Source organism: Panthera leo, chromosome B1 (genome assembly GCF_018350215.1).
Source record: "Panthera leo isolate Ple1 chromosome B1, P.leo_Ple1_pat1.1, whole genome shotgun sequence".
NCBI lineage: Eukaryota > Metazoa > Chordata > Mammalia > Carnivora > Felidae > Panthera > Panthera leo.
The window spans coordinates 87,246,376-87,269,300 of record NC_056682.1 but is presented as its reverse complement, the minus strand read 5'-3'; the positions used below and the strand labels follow the sequence as shown (position 1 = coordinate 87,269,300).

The window sequence follows — 22,925 nt, the reverse complement described above, 5'->3', positions numbered from 1 at the left end:
TTAAGTATTTACTGAGCACCAAATATATAGCAGAATTTGAACCAGGTGTTAGAGATACATGACATACTACCAATCCCTAACTTCAAGGAACTCTCAGTTGAATAGGATGCTCCCAAGGGGTCTTCATAATTTGTTCAGACTTCTCATCTCATTTGTACCTTCATACTTGAGACTTATGGATCACTAGAACAGATTTTAAGGCAATAGTCATTTTCTCAGAATTACTCCAGCCAAAACTTAATTTTTATTCTATAGCAGCCAATATAGTGAAACACATAGAACAAAGGAATTTAATGTTCACAACAAATAATAGAATATGTATATTTACACTAACTTTTTGAATCTTCAGATATAATAAAAAGGAATCCCCCTTTTGATAGTCCTTTCTTAAGACAGTACCCAATTCCTTCCAGTTCCCCTTGGGTATGATTTTAGGCCCACCTGCATCAAAGTTAACATCACTAAGGGGATACCAATAGAGAGAAACAGAAAAGGAAGAGGCCAACATAATATTTTACTATTTTGTGATATTAGAAAATAAAAGATGAACAGTCCTTCCAATATCTTTTAGGTGACTGAGTTCAGGTAGAAAGAATTATTACTTATCTACTTATTTCTTGCTTTGCCCCTACAAAATAGATTGGCATATGGATTCCAGGAGGGCATCATGTCTAGCTCAACAATGAGTATAGGGAGAAACAAGGAATCTGAAAAGAACATAAACAAACCTCCATAAATATAGCCAGCTGATTTTTGACAAAGAAGAGCAATAAAATGAAGCAAAGATAGTTTATTCAATAAAGGGTGCTGGAACAACTGGACATCCATATGCAAAAAAAAAAAAAAAAAATTAATCTAGACACAGACCTTACCCCTTCACAAAAATTAACTCAACCTGTTAAACTCAATGTAAAATGCAAAACTATAAAACCCCTAGAAGATAACATAGGAGAAAATCTAGATGATCTTGGGTTTGGTGATTCCTTTTTAGATATAACACCAAAGACATAATCCATAAAAGATTTATAAGCTAGACTTCATTAAAATATTTTTTAAATCTACTCAGTAAAAGACAATGTCAAGAGTATTAGAAAACAAACCATAGACTAATAGAAAATATTTATAAAACACATATCTGATAAAGAACTTACCTGGGGCGCCTGGGTGGCGCAGTCGGTTAAGCGTCCGACTTCAGCCAGGTCACGATCTCGTGTCCGTGAGTTCGAGCCCCGCGTCAGGCTCTGGGCTGATGGCTCGGAGCCTGGAGCCTGTTTCCGATTCTGTGTCTCCCTCTCTCTCTGCCCCTCCCCCGTTCATGCTCTGTCTCTCTCTGTCCCAACAATAAATAAAAAACGTTGAAAAAAAAATTTAAAAAAAAAAAGAACTTACCTAACTCTTAAAACTCCACAATAAGAAAGGAAACAACCTAATTAAAAATGGGCAAAGACCTTTACAGACACTTCACCAAAGATGATATGCAGATGTCAAATAAGCATATGAAAAGATGCTCCACATCATTTGTCATCAATAAAATGAATATTAAAATAAGGAATTACCACTATATATCTATTAGAATGGCCAAAATCCAAAACACTGACAATGCCAAATGCTGATAAGGATATTGAGCAACAGGAACTCTCATACATTGCTTGTGGGAATGCAAAATGATACAGCCATTTTAGGAAACACTTTGGTGGTTTCTTACAAAATGAAACATCCCTGTTACCATGTAATCCAGTAGTTGTGATCCTTGCTATTTACCCAAAGGAGTTGAAAACTTATGTTTACACAAAAACCTGAACATGGATGTTTATAGAAAATTTATTCCTAATTGTCCAAACTAGGAAGCAACCAAGATGTCCCTCAGTCAGTGAATGGATAAACCATGGTATATCCAGAAAATGGAGTACTATTCAGCACCAAAAAGAAATGAGCTATCAAGCCATGAAAAGACATGGTGGAATCCTAAATGCAAACTACTAGTAAGTAAGTAAAAGAAGTCTATTTGAAAAGTCTACATGCTATATGATTCTAACTATATGACACTCTGGAAAAGACAAAACTGTGGAGAAAAGAAAAAGATCAATGTTGCCAGGGCAGGAGGGAGAGATAAACAGGTAACAGAGGACTTTTAGGACTGTAAAAATACTCTGTATGATATTATAATAATGGATATGTCATTATACATTTGTCCAAATCCATTAAATATACATCACCAAGAATGAATCCTAAATAAACTATGTACTTGGGGTGATTATGTGTCAATGTGGGTTCTTTCTTGCTAAAAATGTACCATTCTGGTGAGTGATGTCAATAATGGGGGACACTATGCATGTGTGGGGGCAGAGGGTGCATGGGAAATCTCTATATCTTCCTCTCAATTTTACTGTAATCTAAAACTTTAAAATTTGAAGTATTTAATAAACAACATAAATATGACAAATCTACTCATTTTGGTATGTGGTTAACAAACTCACTACATATTTTGAACTTTCTTTATTAAACATCAAGTTTTAGTATTTACCAAATATCTGGAACTAAAACTCACTAGTTTAGGATGCCTGGGTGGCTCAGTTGGTTAAGGTCTGACTTCGGCTCAGGTCATGATCTTGCGGTTTGTGGGTTCGAGCCCCACATCGGGCTCTGTACTGACAGCTTGGAGCCTGGAGCCTGCTTCAGATTCTGTGTCTCCCTCTGTCTCTGCCCCTGACTCCTCATGCTCTGTCTGTCTCTCAGCAATAAAATACGCATTAACAAATTTTTTTTTCTAACTCATTAGTTTTTAGTTTTAAATGAAATGACTGATAAATTACATTTAAATATGTAATACTAATGAAGAAGGCATGCAGGGGAGTACCTTACTAACCCTATTCTCTTAATTTATCGTTCTAATTAGAACATCACATCTCATCACTTTTTACACCAACCACTAATTTTTCAAATGCTGTTCATAGGGAAGTCTGAATGATACCCAGCACCAGCACATGTTGAAAAAGCTAAGATTGACTAGGTAATTTTAAGTCACTGGGGAAAAGACAGGGAGATTGTTCCAAGGCAACAAAATTAGAAAATTCATTGACACAAAACTCAATGTTCCTGAACTGAAACTCTAACACAGACTAACTAGACTCCAACAGGGAAGATATGGATTAAAGGCATGAGGCTTTCTTTTTGGAACCAAAACAGTCAGTTGATTCAGTCAATGAAGGGGTGGGAAAAGCCAATTGTATCATTTATTGATCTGGAACAGAGTTAAGTCAATCAAAACAATCAATCCTGTTAGTCCACACACTGAGGGGAAAAGCAGAGTTAATTACCAGGGACTCTATATTAAAAACAAAACAAACTTTTGTTCTATTATGGATAGCTGACATATGCAAGTATTTTTCATGATTTATTCTAAAATATGCATTAGTTTGGGGCGCCTGGGTGGCTCGGTCGGTTAAGCGTCCGACTTAGGCTCAGGTCATGATCTCACTGCCCGTGAGTTTGAGCCCCGCGTCGGGCTCTGGGCTGACAGCTCAGAGCCTGGAGCCTGTTTCAGATTCTGTGTCTCCCTCTCTCTCTGCCCCTCCCCTGTTCATGCTCTGTCTCTCTCTGTCTCAAAAATAAATAAACGTTGAAAAAAAAAATTTTTTTAATAAAATATGCATTAGTTCACTTAGAATAAAGAGATGCCATTAAAACTACTAGTGAACAACACTTACTTTCATCTAAATGAACCATATGGGGTTTATCCCCTCTCTTTTATACATAAACACAAACAAATACACACATACTAGTCAAATATGTCAGCCTGAGGAAAAATTAATTGCTCTAATCGATTTTGCAAATTGAACAAATTCTTATCCGATGTTTCCACTAGTAACCCTTAACCTCCTTTTAAGGCTCCCAGTCCACTTTCAGAATCCGATGACACTCTTCTTAGAAAAAATATGACACATACACACACTCTCAAATGCACAAAATTGCATGTCAATTTCAGGGATTTCACAGATTCTGATTCATTTACTCTGGGTTAAGAACCCCTGTGTCATGTACCTGGAACTGAGCTAGACACTGAAGTCCTGAACAAGCAAGACAGGTCCCCATGTTTGAAGACATGAAACAAAATTATATGATCAGGGGAAATAAAGCTTGATTACCCTGGAACAGAATGCGAAGTCAGAAGACAAATGGTGGGCAGGAGTCAGGGCACATATAAAGGACATGAAGGCCACACGTGTCAGGTTAACGAATTTAGACAAGATTCTCTAGCCTAGTGTTTCTTGGTGTGATCCAATAACATTTACAGACAATCGCCGGAGTGATTTGTCAAAATCTTTAGGGAGGGGCCCAGGAAGATGCATTTATTCAATGTATGCTGATGCATACATTGCTTTTACAACCATTTTTTACAACCATTTACAACAAACTTTTACAACCATTGCTTTGGGCTGAGGGAGGAGACATGGTTAGTGAGAAGGTAATGTCAGCACAAAAGGTTCTAAGGAGGGCTGGAGATGATGACAAGATTTTCATTTTAGATAGAACAACCTGCAGGCTGCAGAGGATAGGTTTAATGATGCCAGAGTAAAGGGTGGAGACTAGGCTCAAGGTTACCATTGTAGTCAGCCTGGGAAGAGATGCTGTAACATAAAGCAGGAGTTGTGAAGACTACAGAGACATGGACGAGTCTCAGGCAGTAAAAATTATCAGGCTATACCATGGAGAAGTAGAGAGAGGGAATCAATGACCACTCAATGTTTTTGGCTTGGGGCACTAACTAGATGGCATAATTGCCACTAGGATAGGACACTTGTATGAAGAGAAGATTTACGATGAAAAAATAGAGCTGGGATTTGGATTGTGAGATGCTTAGAGAAAATCTAAGTGGAGAAACACACAGATCTGGACTTTAGTGGAGGCATCGATGCATACATAACTTCAGATACTTTTCTCAGTAAGTCTTTTCTCCTGGAATGATTCCCTCTGAGGAAGACACCTCCTCTCTGGGCAGCAGACGGCAGGCATTCCAGGAACCCAGTGGGGGGAGATGGTGGGGTATCTCATCAGTCGCTTCATCCTCCTGTGTTCAGGCCAGATCTTACTCCATGTTCTACGTTGCCTGGGTCCCGAAGTCCAAAGCCACTTTGGCTCAGCTCTCCTGTGGCTCCTCCAAGCCTTCCTGGGACTCAGCTTTCTTTTTGTCACCATTCTCTATGCCAGTATTGTCTTCCTCATCTTTGGCAACTCAGTTTCTACTGCCCTGCCACCTGTCGATCCCCAAAATAGTATGGTTTGGGTTCCAGGTATCTCCTAGTTTCATAGAGAAAAGTGTTTGTGTCTTTCTGTTCCTTCCTCCTTGTTATTTGGGAAGTGGTTTCTGAAAGGAAGGATGGAGGGGGGCAGAAAAATCTTTGTCATTCTAAATTTAATTGCAATTGTCTTTAACATAACATGGACATTTATTTCATTAGTATTCCATTAGTAATATAACATATATATTTACTTCATTGACTCAACAATCCTATTTCTAAGAATCTATCCCAAAGAAATTCTCATTTTAAGGACATAATAATGCATGTACACTGATGCATGTTTTTCCCATCAAGGGGAAAAAAGAAGCAATCATAACAATCACCAAAAAGGGAGTGGTTAAGTAAATTATGGAACATTCATACAATGTAATATTATATACCGGGTAAAAAAAAAAAAAAAAAAAAAAAAAAAAAAAAGAGGTAAACCTAAACATTAAAACTAAGGAAACCATATTTTGTGAAAACGTTCCTGCCTGCAACTTATCACCTAAAGAATAATTATTAATGTCTCAACTAATAAAAAACTCAGAGGGAAAGAAGTGACACCTTATGCCCCATAGTACCAGTTAAACAAGTAAAACAAGAAAAAGTATTAAGCATTAGTGACAGTTGAATAAGACCAAAAAGCTATAAAATATGATCATATTGGAAAAAAGCAAAAATAATGTTTTCAGAATTGGGCTATGAAGACAGAATTAAATCAAGAGAAAGTCTAAATTAATACTGCACCTGGAGATATTGCCCTATCAGATAGCAAAACATACTAAAATATTCTACTAATTAATATAGTATAGTATCATGCAGAAATACAAAACAAGCCAATAGAATAGAATATGGTTTGGAAGCACACTCACATATAATGAGGATCCTAGTTATAAAATTTATAATGAAGTTGATATTTCAAATTAGTGGGGAACATGAGCTATTCAATAATTGACATAGGAGAAAGTCATCTATTTGTAAGGGAACAAGTTAAGTTCCACAATGAGAGCTGCAGTATTGCACACGGCTTTTACAGATTGCAGATGGATTAAAGAATTAAATTTGTATGTGCATGTGTTAGAGGAAAATACAGGGGAATATTTATATAATTTCAGAATGTAAAAGGCTTCCCTAAGTAAACCATAAAACAAAAAAAGAAAAATCATTTTTCCTTAGAGAAAAACTGACAATTTAGAGCTTGTTAAAATTAAAAGCCTTTTCATTTTGTTGATTGTTTCCTTTGCTATACAAAAGCTTTTTAGTTTGATATAGTCCCATGTGTCTATTTTCACTTTGTTGCCTGTCCTTTGGTTCATGTCCAAGAAATCATTGCCAAGACCAATGTCAAGAAACTTTTCTCTGACCTTTTCCTTTAGAAGTTTTACAGTTTCAGATCTTACATTTAAGTCTCTAATCCTTTTTGAGTTAATTTTTGTGTATGGTGTCAGAGAAGGGTCCTATTTCATTCTTTTGCATGTGTATATCCAATTTTCTCACCACAATTTATTGAAGGGACTGTCAATAGTATCACTTCATCATTGTGTATTCTTGGTATCTTTATTAAACATCAAATATACATGCGTGGGTTTCGGAGGGGTGCATCTATTCTGTTCCAGGGGTCTATACATCTTTTTATGCTAGTACCATATTGTTTCGATTACTGTAGTTTTGTAATATACTTTGAAATCAGAAAGTATGATGCCTCTGGCTTTGTTCTTCTTACTAAAAATAGCTTTGGCTAGATAGAATCTTTTATGGTTTCATATGAATTCTAGGATTTTTTTTTCTGTTTCTATAAAAAATGCATTGAGATTTTGATAGGGATTGCATGAATATGTAGATCACTTTGGGTAATATGAACATTTGAATAATATTAATTCTTCCAATCCATGAACATGGAATATCTTTCCATGATGATCTGCTTTAATCTCTTTAGCCAGTTTATCGTTTTTAATGGGCAAGATTTCCACCTCTTTGGTTAAGTTTATTCCAAAGTAATTTAATGTTTATACCATGGTAAATGGGATTGTTGTCTTAATTTCCTTTTTTGGATAGTTCACTATAGGTATGTAGAAATGCAAGTAAAAAGCTTCTGCACAACAAAGGAAGCAATCAACAAAATGAAAAGGCAACTATGCAATGTGAAATATACCTGTAAGCCATGTTAGTATTCCAAAATATATAAGGAACTCTTAAGAATCAATTTGGTAAAATTGGTAAAAAACCAAATAACCTAATTTAAAAATGGGCAAAAGACCTGAATAGACATTTTTCCAAAGAAGACGTACAAATGGTCAACAGGTACATAAAAAAACTAACATATCACTGATCATCAGGGAAATGCAGATCAAAACCACCATGAGATATCACCTCACATTTGTTAGAATGGATGTATTTTTTAAAAGTGTTCACAAAGTTTGGGATAAAGGGAACCCTACTGCACTGTTGGTGGGGATGTAAATTTGTTCAGGCACTATGGAAAACAGTATGAAGTTTCCTCAAAAAAATTAAAAACAGAACTACCATATGATCCAGCAGTCCCACGTTTGGTTATATAGATATATATCCAAAGGAATTGAAATCAAGGTCCTGAAGAGGTATCTGCTTCCATGTTCATTGCAGCGTTGTTCACAACAGCCAAGGTATGGAGGAATCTAAATGTCCATCAATTAATGAATAGTGGTATACCCATACAATGGAACATTATTCAGCCTTAAGAAAAAAGAAGAAAGCGCTGCCATTTGCGACAAAAGAGATGAACCTAAAGGACACTATGCTAATGTGAAATAAGCCAGATACAGAAGGATAAATACTACATGATACCATGATATGATAAATAGAAAATAGTCAAACTCACTGAAGCAGAGAGTGGAATGGTAGCTGCCAGGGGCTGAGAGCAAAGGGAAACGGGAAGTTACTAATCGAAGGGTACAAAATTTCAGTTATGCAAGATGAATAAATCCTAGAGATCAACTGTACAGTGTTCCTATAGTCAACAGCACCACATTATATACTTAAAAAGTTGCCAAGAGAATAACTCTTATATTGTGTGCTTATCACTAATAATAGTAATAATAAGGAAGACAGGCAAAAACTTTTGGAGGTGATAGATATGTTTATGGCATGGACTGTGGTGATGGTTTCACAGGTATATACTTATCTCCCAACTCATCAAGTTGTATACATTAAATGGATACAGCTTTTTGTATATCAATCATATCTCATGAAAAGTGAGATTCAAAGATATTTAAAACTTTTTTTAAATATCTTTACAACAAAAGTCTCCAAAAACAAGGTTGGATATAAACGGCGGATGGAGAGAAACATCCAGAACATATTTTATAAAAGCTTAATGTCTACCATATATAAAAATTATTTGCCCATCAGTTAAGAAAAGTCAAACAACCCAATAGAAATTAAACAAAGCAAATAAAGACACAATTCCCAGAAGAACCAAAACTGGCCAATAAACTTATGAAAAGACACCACCTCACTGGTGATCAGGGAACTATGAAGTTTTAAAATAGAAAATTTATTTAAGGTCAGAACACTTAACATGAGATCTTCCCTCTTTACAAATTTTTAGGTACACAATACAACATCATTAACAGACACAATGTTGTACAGCAGATCTAGAACTTAGTCATCTTGTGTAGCTGAAATATTATACCCACTGAAAAGCAATGCTCCACTTCTTAATTCCTCATCTCGTATTGGCAACAGTTACAGACATCTTAAATGGGGGTGAGGAAGGCAAGTCCTTTTACACCTCTGGGAAGAGTATAAATTAATGAAATCTTTTAGGAAGGCAATTTCAGGGATGAAATTCAAGGCATTTAACATCTAATGTGGCACAGGCCTTGACTCATCAAACCACATGCCAGGTATAACCAATTGATAATGTCCTGGCAACAGTCTTCCCAATACATACCAGCTGAATATCAACCCCACGAGGATTTACCTAGCCTTAAAGTATACACGCCCTTTGATGTAACATTTCCATTTCTAGGAATCTATTCCAAAGACATTCTCCTTTAAATTCACAAAGATATATGTACACTGATGTTTATTTCATCATTCTTTCAAACAGCTTTAAAAAAATAGAAGCAATCTTAATGATCACCAAAAATGGAGTTGTTAAATAAATTATGGCACATTCATGCCATAAAATATTATATGGCCATTAAGAAGAATGAAATGAACCTAAATGGACCAATATAGAAAAATATAGCAATATATTTAAGGGGGGGGGGGAGTCACAAGTCACAAAATAATTTATATATTTAATCCCCTGTATTTTAAAAATATGTAGGTATTTGTAGGCATAAGTATGCATATAGCATGGTGTGTATGAATACATTCTAAGGCACAGAGAAGAAGAAGCAAGGATGTGTAACACTAATTATAGGACAGAATATAGAAAAGAAGGATAGAAGGCAGAAGAGAGGCAGAGCATTTTCTTGTATACTCAGCATTGTTTGAATCATCTACAATGAGAATACATATTTTTTTAAGATATAAAAACATATATAGAAAGCCCTCAAAATATTAGACACAGTCTTCAAAATTACAGCATGACTGAAATGCACATTCACCTTTAGAAATGAAAGTCAATGTCACTTTTCAACATATAACCTAAAATGTTCAAAGCGTATAGAATAAGCCACATCTCAAGGGCAGCATTTTAAATAAAATTTACTGGACCATTTTTAAATTAGCTAATTTTTAGTTTTAAATATTTGACCTCTGGGTTTTATCCAATGTCCTTATACTCTTTTATATTACTAACTTTGTGTTTTTCTTTGAAGGGAATTCCTAGAAGCACTTAGGGAAAACAGGCTAGCTCACTTGTTAAACATGGAATAGTCTGAACCAAAAGCCCAAATGCATAATCGTCTCCATATTTTTTAGAGCAGAACATCATTTCCAATTGATATTCCTGTCCACAGTTATGGTATTTTATTTCATATTCTGTATCACTAACTCCACAAGGTGAATGGCCAGACTTCCAGTTATAAATGTCTAAGCCTAACTCTTTAAAGTCTATATAGCAACTGGACAATCTGCCATAAACATGAAACTCAGTTTTTAAAATGTTAGTTAAACAGAATTTTAAAATAACTTAGACTTATCCAACAAAAGCCTGAATACAACCAGATCTTATCCCTTGAATTCAAGAATACAACCACGTAGAGGATTTTTTATTGGGCAGCTTTCATGAGTAAGGAAAAAGCCACCGAGGTGAGGGAGGGGTCTCTTCCCTGGGAAACCTAGAACTTACAAATCCTTGTGTGCTTTGTGAGGTCACACAAAATGACCAGGGGCTCCAGTGCTGGTATATTCTGAAGAGTTATAGCCTTCACTATCAAATCTGTTCTAATTCACAGTTGGTGCTAGAACATATTTTCCTGTTATGTTTATTAAGTTTCTGTCATTTTTAACATCACTTATTCACCAAATGAACACTTTTAAAAGAGTTTCGGCAAGGAGTAAAAGAACGGCAAGACTCTCATCTCAACTTTACATCATATTCTTTCATCATGCCTACAGAACAGAAGAGTAATTTGAATACATGGAGTATATTTTCCTTAGGTAATTAGATTGTGCTTTCATTTAACTTGTCGGTTGTGTATTCTTCTTGCATTCCTTCAAGACAAATGACCCATTGCTCCCAAGGTGACAAGAATATTCAACGAATTTGGAAAAACCTAAGAAGTGATGGTTCAAGTCTAAATATGAGACAATCAAACCTCCGTTGTCCTTGCAATGAGTTTGGCACATTGATTTTGCCTCTAGTTTTAATTGTGAATTTGGCTTTTTGGTGGATTTACTGCGTGAGATTACAGTTATTCAAATAAAGGAGCTCAAATGGTGTTAATGCAGACATCTTTATGCTCTTTAGGGAGTAACGTTTTCCCTGTTATTAAATGTGATGTGGCCCTACAAGGCAGAGCCCAATACTTCTCTCTTTCCCAAGCTGCTAACATCACAGAAAATTTCAATAATCAGATATTCCAAAACCAGAAATATTTACAATTTAGGTCAGATCTTTATTCTTCTGTTGTTCCATCCTAATCCTTAAGAGACTTTGTAGAGCATCTCGGCTCATCAAATCTTTTGAGAACAAAATGTACTTTCACCGAATGCCATAAAGAGGCCTTTTGTTTCCACCGCAATTTGAAACACGATGTTCCAGAAATCAAAACTGCATAACAGAGCAAATGTTCATACCGTCTCAGCTGTTTCAGGTTATTTCTTTCAAGAGGTCATGGCTTTAAATACGCACAGGCAAAAAGCAAGATGCGTATTCAGGTGACCAAATGGAGACGGACAAGGTATACAGATAACAAGGCATGAATGGCGTACCTAACTCTAATTATTCAGAAGAGAGAATTAAGAAAAGGACATGCACACTGATACACTGCTAAATCAAGGATTATTACATTTCAGATCTAGTGTGGGTCTGACCACCGGAGGTCTGTATTTTGTCAGGTGTCTTGGCAACAAACCTGGCGGGTGGCTAGCAAATTCTGGAGAAGTGAAGACTTAGTTTTAACCCACATTCCTGATGTAGATAGCCAAATGTTGCATCACTGAGATTGTTCAGTCAGCCCTTGGAAGAGCTGGTCCCCCAATTCTTCTTCACCCAATCTTTCCAGGCTATTGCTCTTATATGGCATCAAAGCCAGTAAAAGCACATTTGAAAATGAAAAGTCTATCACATTCCACGCTTCTTTTGAAACATCAAAAAGCCACATAAAGAAGCGGTAGGACCAGAAAAAGCTGACAAGGAGCAGGACAGTGCCTGTTAGGACGGCAGGAATAGCTGGAGGTGAACCAACGTGAGGTCTATGAAAAGGCGAGTGAGAGAAAACCAGAAATTTGCTTCTGACAAGATGAAACAGCCCACAGCTGTGTCATGCTAATAAAAAGTTAATTTCAACTTTCAGACACTCTTCATGGTACTTTACAGTTCAATGGCACCAAGCTCATCCATTGCACTATATCACCTGTGGAGGCTGGGTCTGCTTACAAGCTTTTGGGATCCAAACAGAATTTGAGGAAACTATTTTCTTTCTGAAAGATGTACATGGGAATAAGAACATTTGTGATCAGGTTGGACAGCTACCCCAGAGTCCTTGCAAACCCGAGCTTTAGTCTTAAAATAAGTCCTGAACATCGACATGGGTGGATCAGGAGCTTTTCCTTAGCTATATAGTTCATGCCATCACTGTAAGAATCTGGGGATAAGCACAGTTTCATATGAAATAAAAAACATCTTAAGTTTCTTGATAAATCTGTGGTCACCCTCATGACCTACTTCTTTCAAACTGAAATAGACAGCCTACAAAACTTTTTTAAAGGCATGTCACTAAGTTTCCTGCTATGTTATTTCCTGAAACCATAAATCCAAGCTGTTATGTATACATAGAAGCTGCCTCTAGTAATCTTGTACTTGGTGATGTTTAAGAAATACAAGTAGAAAACAAAAATCCAATAATTCCTCACATGCACATCTTCTCAGTGCTATTGTGCCCTGACTTCAGAAAAAGTCATAGTGACTATTTCACTTTATAAAGTAGGATAAGCTTGGTATATAGCTTACATAGAAGTGCTATCTATGTATTTGGAATTAAAAATCCTGATGAATCTCAACTTGGTCACTGATAGTTTTATCGTAAGCAAAATATTCAACTGTATCCCAAACTACAATCTTCTGAGATAATAAAGTCTGCTCTGCCCTGCTCACCTTACAAGGGTATTTTGTTCTGAATTTATATTTCTTTAATTATGAATAAGACTGAAGATTTTTCATGTGCTTAAAAAAGACATTTTTTTTCCTCTGAACTTTCTCATATCCTTTGACTATTTTATGAGATCTGTTTATATTTTTCTTGTTGATATATAAGAACCCTGTAGGGGTGCCTGGGTGGCTTCGTCGGTTAAGTGAATGACTTTGGCTCAGGTCATGATCTCGCAGTTTGTGAGTTTGAGCCCCACATAGGGCTCTATGCTGACAGCTCAGAGCCTGCTTCAGATTCTGTGTCTCCTTCTCTCTCTGCCCCTCCCCTGCTTGCGCTCACTCTCTCTCACTCTCTCTCAAAAATAAATAAACGTTGAAAAAAAAGAACGCTGTATATACATTTTGAAGATACAGGCACATGTGCATTGCAGGTGTGGTAAAATTGGTATAAGCCTTTTTGGAACACAATTGCACATGTACAGATTTTTTAGTTTTGTCTTTCGCCTTTAATTACTGCATTTTTCCAAACAAGTTTTAATATTTTGTAGCAAAATTTATCTCTATCACTCTTGTTTTTAAATGTCTACTTAGATTGTTTCTTACTTGAGAAGGTCTTACCCTAAGGTTACTTAATTTTTTTTTTCCATGACGCCTTATCAAATTTCTATAGTTTTGTATTTTCTATTTAAAGCATACAGATCCGTTTCTCCCCTCAATAGCTAAAAAGTTTCTTAATACTGTTTAGTAAATAATCTACCTTTCTTCACTGATTTAAAATGCCACTTCTATCACACGCTAGATTCCCTGAAGTATTTGGACCTACTTAAGATTCTATTCCATTCCATTGATCTGCCTGTCTTTGCAGATATTTTAAATGTGAATACATTTATGGAGCTATAATTTAGCATATGTGGGTATATTTCCAGGCTTTAGTTATTTGTATTCTGCAGTATGTTTATTTGTCACTGTGTTCCTCTGGTTTGACTTCCTCAAGGGCAAAGATTATGGATTCTCCTCCCTCTGTAATTCCCTAAAATACTAGTCTCTGCCAAGTTTGACATTTTAGAAACTAGAATCAAGCCGTGTCTTTGGATAGAACCAAGGATGGTCTGAGGGGTTTGAGAAAATGAAGCCCCAGCTCAAAGCATTTGATCCCTAATTTCAACATAAAATTCTACAACAATTAATCCATTTTATTGAAGGGATTTTCTTGAAAAAATGCAAATATTTTTGCACACTACTGAGAATAAATTCATCATATCGTCCCCTTAGTCTAGGTTTTCATAAACACATAACAAGAACTCATATTCAGGGAGCCAAGCAATCTGGTAAGACTAGTACATATTCCATCTCATTTAATATTACCAAAAAGCCTTGGAAATTGGTATCATTAATCTCACTTTACAAAGAGGAAGTAGGCTCAGAGAAGTAAGCTAAACTTGCCAAGTTAGTTAGTGGCAAAGCCTGGATTCAAACCCAAGCTTGTCTGGTTCCTAATATGTCTGAGTCAAAGCGGGGTTACTTGTTTCATATATAGTTCTAGAATGCTCCTCTGCTCTCCCATGCTTCCTCTCAGACACAGAGTTCCCCGAGCAAGGATGTGAAATAATTTCCACTTGTGCCAGTTCTTCAATGGCCGCCTTGAGCACTGAATGGAGAATAATTTCTAGCTACAACCATGCTCAGCAAGAAAGAGGACCGTGACAAATGACCGATGTCTGCCATGGAAACTGGAGGCGAGCGGCAGTGTGGGACACTGTATTTGCCACTATTGCCCAAAGCACAATGCTGGGGACCAAAGAAACGTTTTACCAACTTCACAGTTGTGTTTAGGAAAAACCCTAAAATCAGTCAACAAAATTTCACTCCCTAAATAAAGCCTCAGGAGCCAATGAGAAAAATAAATCTTGAGAAATAAAACAAATGGAAGAGAGTATTATATATGGTATCGAAAGTAGATCAGACCAGCAAGTTCTATGTGCTGAATGTTCAGCCTCATTTTGTAATGATCAGCGTGGCTCCACTGGTCATAGGAAGGCCACTTGAACTTCTACCTTTGCTTCACCAAGGCCACTGCTTCAAACCAGTTTTGGCCAGCATAAGGGAGATCAGAAAATCTAGGCAGATGAGAAAAATGGCACAGCATCTAATTCACCTGATTTATAGCTCCATTCTAAAATACATATTAAACCAAGAAACGGAGCTCTGAATCAAGCTCTTCCCTGACTTAACAGTTCTAAGAGGTGGGCCCCTGGATGTATATGATAGTCAATAGACCCAAGACCAACATGTAGCCTCTCTGGACTAGTCACTGTGGGCATCCACCTCCCTCCCACCCTCTTTCTTTCCTTCAGAGATCTGCAATTCTATTTAGATATCCAGTTGTCTCCCCAACTTCATGTGGCTCGGGAAAGTTAGCCCCACCTGAGTCCCTAACAGTCCACATGCAATCCTATGCCCCCTGTCAGGGACTAGATCAGCAGCGAGCAGGCGACTGAGTTCAGAGTCCTAAGATACAGGCAGAGGTTTGCGCTAACCATCTGAGGAAGCTCTTCCTCATTCCTCTGGGACAGCATCAGAGAACAGCTATTTCTTTTCTTCCAGCCAGAGTTCTGTGCCAATTGGAGATCCAAAATTGTAGCAGTTGCCTCTCTACCAGCCATCACTGAGAGGAGGACAGAACCCAAAGAATCACAGAGAAATGAATCAGGACTCAGCCTTGACGATGACAATTAACTCTGAACTTGCAGTTACTGAGTCAATAAATGTGTTTAAATTGTATGCTGTTACTTGCCACCAAATGCTTCCCAGATAACCTCACTCACACACCTCCACCTCGAGTCTCTGAGGGAGTCACTCTCTAGATGCTCGACTAGGTCTCTTTGAAGCTATTTGCCTACCTGAAGGACAACGTAGGAGTTAAGAGTACAGATTTCAACTTTGACTCTGGCACTTATTTCCTGTGTGAACCTCAGGCAAGTTACTTAAATCCTCTATGCTCAGTTTCTTCATCTGTGAAGTGGGGACAACAGTCACATTCCATAGTTGTATAAGGACTATGAGAGAAATCACGTAAAGTGCTTAGAACTAGGCCTGGCATATAATTACTGGCATTAATACATGAATTTCGTCAATGCCTACTGCCTGATCTCTCCCTCCCTAACAGCAGGACCCCAACTGCACACTCCCTGTGCCTACTTGGATCACTACCTGTAATTTCCATCCCTGAATCCAATCCAAGGGTCTTTTTAACCACTGTACCCCAGTTATTCTAATTTTGGACTGAGCCTCTTTACATCCAACTATAGTCACTGGGACTTTTCCATCAGGAATCCCAGAAACAATACAGCTAATATAATCTTGTAACCTAAAGAAATACAAATCTACTGCTAGAAGGATTCTTATAGATATTAACCACGTTTTCCTGCCCCAGCACCTTCTTAAAGGCTTGTTCTTGTGGGTTAATGTGTACAGAACACTAAGTTACTAATTACTATTCATATTTGGCTTTGCTTCCCCATGGACAATTGTCCTGCTCAGTAGCCCTCTCTTCCCATTTGGCCTCAGCTGTTTAATTCATTTGGCATCACTTTTTTTTTTCTTTGCTATGGAGCTACTGTGCGCTGAATTTCAAAGGGAGATTGATCGGAGAAATTTTCAAATACATCTTTCAAATTTCCTTTCTCCTAGAAAACGAAGCTGAACAATCCTTATGCCATTGAACGTGGCAGTTGCGCTGATAGGACAACTCCTTAAAAGCGCATACCTACGGCTGTTTTCCATACCCTGCCATCGGCTCATCTGCCACTTTCCATGCAGCTTCCCTGGGAACTGTGCCATATACAGCTATCATTTCATGCTTATAAAAAGGAAGTGAGAGATCGGGATCGTTAGATTCTATAAACACTTGAATGGTTGAGAAATGCAAAGCAATGAGCTATTTTACAGGGCTGCTGGAGACAAGGAGTGGAGAGAGGAGAAAAGAAATGATATCTTAAAACTCCAATGTGTACCATTCTTACATGATGTCTAAAGAGACAGGAATGCGGGTTGAGCATTTAAATGTTAAAACAAAATTGACAATGTAATGCTCTTTCCAGCAAAATAGCCGCCATACATGTACTGCCCTGAATGGAAAGGGAAGAAAAAAGAAACAGGTAAAATGAGAGGCGGGGAAGAGAGAGAGATGGATTATCCAGTGAGGGTACAGTTAGGATGCCTGTATTTTACATGAAAAACATGCTACATAAAGGGTACTAAAACAAGGGGAATTGGAAAAAGTCAGGATGAACTTCAGAATGTATGATTCCCTGACATGGAATAAGTCCTCACCTGAATTTCAGGTGGCCAATTCAATGCGATATAATCTCCAAAATGATTCATGGGGCCAAAGAAGCAACTTTGGAGAATCTAAAGTCCCTGGTTCCAATCAGAGAATATTATTTTCATATTTTTCTTCACCTTCCCACAGTTCCAAGCCAGATTAACAGAAAGCCAACAAGGTTTTTAATGTGTGGGTGGCATACCTGGGTGGCTCAGGGGGTTAAAGGGTCTGACTTCAGCTGAGGTCATGACCTCACAGTTAGTGAGTTCCACCTCGGAGCCCCACATGGTGCTCTGTGCTGACAGCTCAGAGCCTGGAGCCTGTTTCAGATCCTGTGTCTCCCTCTCTCTCTCTCTCTCTGCCTCCTCGCCCACTTGCACTCTGTCTCACTCTTTCAAAAATAAATAAACATTAAAAAAAATGGTTCCTGTGTGGACTGTACTGCTCTTTTTTCAATGTGGTCTGTAAAAACCTTTCCCCATTTGCACAGACACGGGGTGGGCGGGGGGCGGGGGCTGTTTCGGTGTTCTGTGTAAGTTTTCTGTTCTTCTACAAAATGGAATGCTCCTGAAAAACCAGGGTGGCAAAGAACTTAGAACAGGTGCTAAAACCATGTTCGGACACTGTCGCTAAATGACATTGCATTGCTGAAGTTGCCGGGCAGTAATGGCTATTGAAATTATACTGGCCCACCAACCCTTGCACAGGAAGAAAACCAGCTGCAAGAACTCGGATTTTATTGAAAATCAAAAGCCAGCGGACCGGATGCTCTCCGAACTCACCTAGGAAACGCTTAGTTGGAATCATCAGGTATAACAATATGCTGAGAAAGATTTAGAAACTAATCCTCAAGGACTTGTTTTAAAACGCACACGTGCACACATATCAGGGTGAATTTTATAAAAGTATATGAAAGGCTGTGGGAAAAAGTGACTTTAAAGATAGAAGGGGGCACCTGGGTGGCTCAGTTACTTAAGCAGCCGACTTCAGCTTAGGTCATGATCTCGCTGTTCCTGAGTTTCAGGCCAGCATCAGGCTCTGTGCTGACAGCTCAGAGCCTGGAGCCTGCTTAGGATTCTGTGTGTGTGTGTGTGTGTGTGTGTGTGTGTGTGTGTGTGTGTCTGCCCCTCCCCCCACTCATGTTCTGTCTCTCCCCCCAAAAAATAAATAAATGTTAAAAAAAATTTTTAAATGAAGATAGTATACCACAGCCATAAAACACCTAGTGCATTTTTAAGTTCCATAAATTCCTAATAACCATAATTGAGCCTGAAACAGAATAGAATAATGAGCAAAAATTAAAGAATAACTTTAAGGCTGAAGGATAATATTTTTTTAAATAAGCATAAGGTGCATAGGTGTACATAAAGGCACATATAACAAGTATAATTATGTAAAGCCGGAATCCCTCACTCATGTGTTGCACAAACGTTTAATAAGCACCTGCACTGAGCTCGTATCTATTCTGTATGCTCTGGATACAGCTCTGAACAACACAGCATTTCTACTAACATTTCAAGTTTCTGTAGAACTCATTTTCTCACTGGAGAAAAACAAATATAAACAAGTATATTTATGTAGCTGTGATCAATGTCTATAAAGGATCAAGATCAGTCACTTCACTCAACACTTATACCAGCTATACAGTAAGAAAGAAATGTAAAAACATGTTTGGACTGTGGCACACTTTCATAGGCATCAAAAGCATGACTTCTTTAAGAGTAGTATGATTATGCTCGTGAAATATACATTCTTTATTTTTTTCTTCTCTAAGTGGATACATAGAAGCTGTCTTAAGGTCAATGAGTAGCTGAACTGAAGATCTGTCACTTTCAGCAGATCAAAGAACTTCCATTTCTGCTTTCTTATCATGTTGAACATTTTCAGGTTTTCATTTTCAAATAGTTTTTTAAACAATCAAGTAAAATGCAATCAAATATTCAAACAATTGAACAAACAACCATACAAGAAGACAACACTGTTACAAGGGAGTTGTTGTCTGGCATATGGCTTCACTATGAAAACAGCTCGAATTTTTGTCACCTGATATAAGAAAGTCTAAACTTTACAAATAAAAAGGTGATTTAGAAGAGTGAAAATGTAATGTAATGAAGGGATACTACGTATGGAAGTTGACTTTAAGGAAGTCTCTATACCATTTTTTTTTAAGAGAAAGAGAGAGAGAGAGAGAGAGAGCATGAGCGGGGAAGAGGGGCAGAGGGAGAGAAAAATCTTAACAGCGAGTCCAGAGCCTGATGTGGGGCTCAGTCTCATGACCTTAAGACCATGACCTGAGCAGAAATCAAGAGTCAGACACTTAACCGATGGAGCTACCCAGGCACCCCTGTACCTTTCTTAAGGTACACATGCTGTGTCACGCACACAAGCTGAGTTGCCATAATTACCGTAGGGCCTTCCAATTAGAAGTATATCCTGGAACCCAACATCCCACGTCTCGCCCTTTCTGGAGTGGGATAGATAGGGATCTGAGCCTCTGAGTGAGGTCCAAAGGCACCATTAATAGATTCATCCAAAAGGTACAGAAGACCAGGCGCATTAGTCTTCTCAGAGTCAAGGGATGAGAGAATGGGGACCCGATGATTGGTACCATTTCTCTATTTTCCTTCATATCCGCACATAATCCCATAGGCGGTCTAATGAGAATTGAAATAGGCTATATATTTTGTAAGGTAGCCCACAGAAGCAATTCTGCAACAGCGTCCTTCAATGATTTCCTTAACCTCTCCAAAGCTCAGTTCCCTCATGTCTGAAGTGAAGAAGGATGATTAAATGAAGTAACTCTTATAAAAAGGACATACTGTTATTAAAGGACACAGAAAACACTCCATGTGGGTTACTGAATAAGTAAGACAGGATCATCCCTAACAGGTGACCAAAACTGCGTATCTTGGTGAGTGTCATTCAACCCTTGACACATCTACAATCTATCACTAAGGTAACAGAATAATCAAAAATAATCTTTAAACGAACATTAGAATTTAAGAACAAATTCCTATAAAATACAGCGAAATGGATATGATCAGTACATATAGGGATTGAAAGTGTCTTATAGGGATGCCTGGGTGGCTCAGTCAGCTGAGTGTGCAACTCCAGTCTGCAGCTCAGTTCATGAGATTGAGCCTCGTAATGGGCTCTGAGCCAACAGCACAAGCCTGCTTGGGATTCTCTCTTTCCCTCTCTCTCTCTGCCCCTCCCCCACTCACGCTGGCTCTCTAGTTCTCTCTCTCTCTCTCAAAATAAATATATCAACTTTAAAAATTAAAAATATACATAAATAAATAAATAAATAAACAAATAAAGCGTTATGGCATACAGAATTTAATTTCTGACAAATCAGTTGCCTGCCTTCCTTCTCATATTTTTGCTTTGGTTGTTGAAAACCTATTAATTTCTCATGTTATTCATGGTTCTTTTCCTAATCAAATTTGTTTTAGCAGAGAAATTATTGGTTACAAATCTGATTTTTTTTTTCTGTTTCTACTTTTCAGTCAGCTATGCAATAATATTTGTAAAGGAGACAAAATACAGATTTCCTAGCTACAATATAATTGAACAATACCTTGTTTTTTAAACAGATTAGTATTTTTCCCATCCCATGAGTCTCTTAGTAACCATGCTTTGCACTTCCTAGTTTTCAAAGGTCCTTTGTGAGATACTTTCTGGTTTTCTGTAAAGCGGGTTGAATAGCATTCAGAATACAGCAACGGTTGCTGCACTCCATGTTCGTCACCTTCATACAACACCATAAATAATACGCAAAAATCAATAATAATTTTACACCGGTTCAATGCCATTTTGCAGGAAAGAATCTCTTTGGGTAGATTTTAATATTCTTCCATATTTTTTAAAGAAAATTAGCCAGTAGCTTTGCAGCCTTTTATCCCAATCAGATAGATTTTACTCGAGGTTCTTTAAAAATAAATGGAGTTGAGCCTGGGATAGAGAAGCTTATTCTACCTCAGTTCCTCTTCAATAAGGTTAGACCTAACTAGTGAAGATTAATTTGTTAAAGATCAAGTGTGGATTTTTAAGAGAACGAATGATTGACATTTGAATAAGTAGTGTTTACTATTTATTACTATATGCTCGAAATATATAACTAGCTGACTTATTGTATATTATCTATATTTATCATTCTAAACAATCATAAAATTAATATTGCCTAGAAGCACCACACATTGTCACCTGCACAGCATCTGTGGCTCTTAGAGCATACCTCAGAGGCAACACTGTGTGAGGTTCTCACGAGGCTCCTTGGAGAAATCAGGGTGGACAAGTGAGGCCACATCAACAAGGAACCTCCAGCGTCTCAGTGGCTTGAGACCATAAAGCTTTATATCTGGCTCATGCTCTGTGTCCATCCCAGGCCAGCGGGGGGGCCTCTGCTCTTTACAGCCTGGCAGGGATCCAAGCCACGGGCCACTCCATCGAGCTCACGCTTCTAACAGTCACTAAAGCAGGAGGGACCAAGAGCTTAATTAACCAAGCATCCAGCATTAAAGATTCTTCCTCAAAGCCACAAAAATCACGTTCTTTCATACTTCCTTGGCCAAAGCAAACACATGGATCACCCAAGTTTATGTGGGCAGGGACACATGATTCTTCCACATGTTAAAGATAACTGGAAACATTTAGAGGGTGACACTCATGGCCCCACTCACCCTGTCATCAAGAGAAGAAGGGAAAAGGCAGGAGTTTTAATAGCAGGACCAACAAAAGCCCAAAATCCTTCAGTGACATTCATTCTGGTCCTTCTAACTCAGACCCCAGAGGATGCAAGAAATAGAGTAAGGGTTACTATTTTTCCTCAGAGCATCACGTCCCTGTAAATGTAAGTGTGCACCTTAAAGCGAGCCTTTCCTTTTTTTGTTTCCAAGATATTGCTAAATGGAAATCTGGTTAGCTTCCAAACCTCCCAGAAAAATTAGGAAGAGGTCAGTACGGACTCAAGAACATCAGAGTAAGACCCATGGTCCCTAACATTTATTTAGACTCTATGCCAGATGTTATGCTCAGTGAGGTTTGGGGCATCTCATATCATCTTCAGAGCAACTGCATGAAATATGTCGATACTACAATGAGCCCCATGACTCCAATGAAAAAGGTTAGGAAGATGGCAGAACTCAGTGGTGAAAGAGGAAGGATTCTGTCCCAGCCGTGGACTCCAGAGCCCACACTCCCAACCAACATACGACGGTGAGTAACACTGGTGAAGTGTCTTATTCATAAATACCATTTGAACTTGTGTATTTAAATCAATGCCAGTTTACAATCATAATTTTGAGAAAAGGGTTCCAAAACAGCATGCCAGCACATTCTCTCATTAAAAAAGAAATAGCACTAGCTTTTAATTTCGTCAGATTCCTTTCATACATCAAATGGCAGGATATGTAAAGAGTATTTTTGGAGCTACTCTATAAACTTACATGGCTGTAGGCTAGAGAATTTTACATATTACCAAAAATGAGTGATACTAAAGTTTTTAAGAGGAGTATATTGAGCACATGACAAGACTCATAGCTGCCGCATCTTGTAACTGCGGAATGGCATTCAT

At 37.8% G+C, this 22,925-nt stretch overlaps 1 long non-coding RNA gene across 1 annotated transcript in view; it reads left to right on the top strand.

The window, feature by feature from the left end:
* The window catches only part of LOC122216989, a 34,513-nt gene extending 18,739 nt beyond the window's left edge, over positions 1 to 15,774 (top strand). The window contains exon 3 of the long non-coding RNA XR_006201231.1: positions 15,635 to 15,774. This is a non-coding gene — a long non-coding RNA (uncharacterized LOC122216989). The remainder of the gene's footprint in view (positions 1 to 15,634) is intronic.
* The last annotated feature ends 7,151 nt before the right edge of the window (positions 15,775 to 22,925 follow it).